Source organism: Bidens hawaiensis, unplaced genomic scaffold (assembly GCF_021521415.1).
Source record: "Bidens hawaiensis isolate Kalapana, Puna unplaced genomic scaffold, B.hawaiensis_p1.1 tig00021033_1, whole genome shotgun sequence".
Taxonomy (NCBI): Eukaryota; Viridiplantae; Streptophyta; class Magnoliopsida; order Asterales; family Asteraceae; genus Bidens; species Bidens hawaiensis.
This window is the reverse complement of record NW_027493252.1, coordinates 14,654-19,207: the sequence shown is the minus strand read 5'-3', so window position 1 is coordinate 19,207 and position 4,554 is coordinate 14,654. Positions and strand designations below refer to the sequence as shown.

General features: G+C 33.8%; 1 pseudogene across 1 annotated transcript; it reads right to left on the bottom strand.

The window, feature by feature from the left end:
* Window positions 1–329: 329 nt before the first annotated feature.
* LOC143562562 (uncharacterized protein At1g24485-like) lies at window positions 330–2,830 on the bottom strand (annotated as a pseudogene). The gene is made up of 6 exons (XR_013140508.1): window positions 2,295–2,830; window positions 1,577–2,056; window positions 1,346–1,478; window positions 720–788; window positions 570–641; window positions 330–405 (listed from the first exon to the last, which is right to left on the bottom strand). The product of XR_013140508.1 is annotated as an uncharacterized protein At1g24485-like (transcript).
* Window positions 2,831–4,554: the final 1,724 nt, after the last annotated feature.

The following is a 4,554-nucleotide window of genomic DNA, read 5'->3' as shown; positions in this document are numbered from 1 at the left end:
TCATTTGGTTTTGGTAATTTGTTGCTATAAATGGTGGGGCCATAATATATTTATTTTTCATTTTCATTTATAATTTAATTAATATTTAAGGGTAGTATGGTAGTATGACAATTGTTATGGAGGATATTATGGTCATTCACAGTAACTTAAAAGGTAATTATTAACGGAGTTAGTGTTCTGTTAGACTGAGATTGTTATTGGTAATGAAATTAAAAGTTGGGATTGTCACCTTGGAATCCAATTTTTCTAATAAATAAAACAGTACCGGCTAGTTAGTTTTCCAAAGAATATAAATAACAAAAAACAATATATGATAGTTACTAAATAACTTACTTTAATTTTAATATGTAGTTCTTTGATATAGTCGTGGGTATGCTTCCATCAAATTGGTTATCTGCCAAATTCCTTCAAAACAACAGCTTTCACGTGAGGACTTGTACACATGTAGATCTAGTAGTATAAAACTCATTTTGTAGACACATGTAAATAATAGAAAATTGGTCGTGTTTGGGTTGATATATCCCCACAAACTTGTTTAGTCACAAAGAGTGATAATTAACTACACTTACAGTTGCTGGAGTTTAGGCATGGAGCCAAGGAAACCAGGAATCGTTCCGGTGAAGGTGTTATTGCTCAAATCACTGAAAAAAAAACAAATAAAATAAGAAAATGTAATTGATGAGTTTTTCAAGTTGATGAAGTTCAGTTGTTTGACTGACATGATCTCAAGAGCATCCATGGAGCTAATATCCGGAAATTCACCCGAAAGATCAAAACTATCAAGAAACCTGTATATGATGAAAATATATATAGGGCATCACATGTCACAAGTATGGAAAAGAGAAATTTATTTAACCAAATAGTAAAATGTTTTCAATGTGTACTATTGATGCAGTTTCGGAAGCGATCAATGGCTCGAGAGACTCATGATTAATCAAAAGACGATAAACAGAACCAAAGGTTCCAAGAACAATGTTCTTTTATTTAATATTCAACCAAAACTGAATAACAAAGAAACCCTAGCACCCTATTTATACTAAAAGAAAATAAGATAAACATGGAAACGAGATAAACGTAAAACAATAAAAGATAAACTAATAAATAAAAAGATTCTCGATGCTCCTGCATCACCTATTAAGAAGACTTAAACTGTTTTATTTCTCTAAACTCTAAAGTCAACTCAACTATTATAAAGTGTTCTAATATTATGAAAAGAACAAGAAAGTCATAATAAATTTAGTAGAATACTTCAAAAACTTGTTTCTAGTTATTTATAATTTTATATTAATATGATGTTACCAAACTAATATTATCCTACAAAACCATAACAGTTTAGATAATTTACAATGAGGTAACGCGAGGCATAGCGTCGTTGCTGCAGTTGAGCCAGTCCCACGAGTATGGTGCTGGAAGGAACGGGTCGCCACTCCAACCTCCTAACACGTCGAATGTTGTTTGTAACAAAGTTAAAGCTTCCACTGTTTTATCATTAGAAGTCATTAAAACAACTTATGTAAAAACGCAATCTTAATAAAATCATTGAAGAAGGAATTCGAAAGTACTAGTAATTGCTTACCATCATTGCTATTGGTACCATCAGTTAAAACTTCGCTAATTTTGAACGCCTCAGCGGCATTTATGATAGGTGGGGTTATCAGAATTGGTACTAGCAACTAAAGAAATGTTGGTGAAAGAGTCAACTTTATAGTTATTAAGGTCCCGTACAAGCACATCACCGTAAGGTGGAGAAATTGGGAGCTGTAAAGGACTACTTCCTGCGGTTGTCGTCTCATAGATGCTAAACGATCTGGTTTGAGTAGAACCAAGATCAGTAACTTCTGAAAAGTACATGGTTACGTAGTAGAGGTCATTCGAAGGGGAAATGTTGAACAATATTAAAGGATCAGACGTTGTTTCAACTGTGACCGCGTTTTGTAAAATCTCCATCGGGGGGTTATTTGGTCCAGTCGGGTCGATAATAAGTGCTTCGCTTGTGACCTTACTTGTCCCGGCAGAGGTGGGTACCCATATTCGGTCATAAGGATCCGATGGAAATCTGAAATACATTTGTCAAATATGATAAGTTGATAATTTGAAACGTTAATTGCTTATAAAGAAGAAAAAATACAGGTAACCCTCGGAACCCTGGAAGACTCAGGGAACCGACTAATACTTTACTAACCAACGAGATCAATTAAGATGACTTTCAAAAGGTATGATAGAAAGTTATCACATGTTTGGTGGTGCAACATGCAAACTTAAAGAAAAAAAAGAGAGAATTTAGACATAAACACCTTAGGGATTGACTAGCACCATAAGCATTCCTCATGATTGTGAACAAAGCTCGACCCTCATCTACATCGCTATAAACATCTGAGTCGACGCTTCGAATTTCAAGAGCCGTCATAAACAGGAACTGGTTGGGTTTGGTTGGAGCTACACACACACTAACCGCTTCTCCTTTTGCAACATAAATTACTTTGTACCGTGTCATCCCCGTAAGTGAAGTCTTAACGTTGGCCCATAAGTTTCCATCAAAGTGTAGATCGAAAGTGGGAGGACTTGACAAACGGTCATAGTTTCCATAGTTGAAACTCGCACGAACCAGGACTTTTTCGCCCTGTGTAACCGGGGTGGACTAACAGTTCTTTTTCCTAGTTGTGAAAACCCTGAGGGTGTCCATAATCGGAGATATTTTGTTGCTAGATTGAACCACCCGCGCAACACCATTTGAAACTAGAGTATCGTCTGGAGTCCACTCGATGAGGTTTGAGTCAGTCTTGAGCTCCAATTCCCCGCAGCTTATGCTCACAAACACCATCATGGCCATACAGAAAATCACATTATCTAGTTTAATGGTAAAACACAAACATAAACAGAACCCATTCTATTAGAGCATTCTCATCCCATCCCCTAAAATTATGTGAGGGGAGTTTGCAAATTATATTGTGAGGTTGTGAGTGTAAATTATAGGGTGTGGAGAGAAATGCAGTGATTTTTTGTAAATTTGAGGAAACATTGTTTGCCCCTATTTATTTTTTAATATTGGTTGGATTGATTGTGAGTAGAAGAGAGAGAAAACTGTAATGATAAAGGTATAAAAAATATTATTTAATTAAACAGAAAAAAAAAATATAGTGCTTTTTAGTGTAATTATAGAGATAGTGTATACAAAATATTACATACCTACTTCAATTCTTTCTAGTTAAAATGTTACATATATAATAGATTGATAACATAGACCACCATTGAAAATGTAATCATAATATTATTATAAGTTGCTTACCACTGCCAGAAACGGAAAGTGTAAATAGAGCCAAGAGAAGAATAGGCAGCAGCTTGAAAGGTCTAGCGGCCATGGTGATCATAGAAGACATAATAGAGTGAAACCTTATTTTGTGAGGTTTATTTATATGCATTGTCCATCTCATTGATTGACTTTTAAATGAGAAGACTTTTGAGCGTATTGTCGAATACAATATTATACTTTTGATTGATCACCGTGAAACCGTGTGAAGGCACGTCTAATTGTTTCAACTTGTTTTTGAAAGTCATAAGGTACCTTTCGAATAAGATTAATAAAAGATGCTAGGTTTTAATAGTTATCAAGTACCAAAGGATGGTAGTTTCTGGTTCACACATTTTTTTTTAGTTTTATTGTTATAAATTATCGTATTTTAGTCATTTTAATAAAAGAATCTTATTTATTTAAAAATAAATAAATAAATAAACTTTGCTTATCTGGTAAACAAGTCTCAAATGAATGAAAAAAAGTTGGATGATTTTGATTAAAATACAAACCAACAAAAAAAATGTATATAAAACAAACCCTACTCTTTTCATATCATTGCCCTTACACGTAATTTTTAACTTGAAAGCTGTATTTATAAGAAGATGGATTAACAAAGTATCATTTGTCTTTGATACACTTGGTTTCCTGGCCTCAGAGGCTGTGAAATTTTTTAGTAGGGTTCAGCGCGTCGTACACGGAACCTCTTCAGCTTCTAGGTCCCAAAACTTCGTTTTTAGCAGGATTGGCTTTGCTATTCAAAAGGGTGTTGCGGCGCAGCTTGTTGCCCGTTTGCCTGCCACTCTATTGTAATCGTTTTATAGTAAATTATAATAAAATGGAAAAAAAAAAATTTAATCAAAAAAAAAAGTACAATATATAGTTTATTTCCTTTTTTTTTTTTGGTTTGAAAAATATAGTTTCTTGACTTGTTAAAAAATAATGCAATATTCGAAATCAATTAAGCGTACAAAGGTTGGTGAGTGGTGACTGCATATTTAAACAGTTAATGTACTAACTGAGAACAGCTTATACATGGCTTCCTCCATGTACCTACTTCTAGTAACACCACAGTTCTACGATATATTACTTCAATATAGTCGTTAGTCATACTGGACGCCCTGATTTTATCGCAACCGTAAAATTTAAAAAGTACGAGTTATAAAAACATATAAACAAACTAACACAAATAAGATTGGTTTGAAGTTTCTTGATTTGTATATTTAGTAACTAGCTTTTAAACTCGTATATTACACGAGATTTGT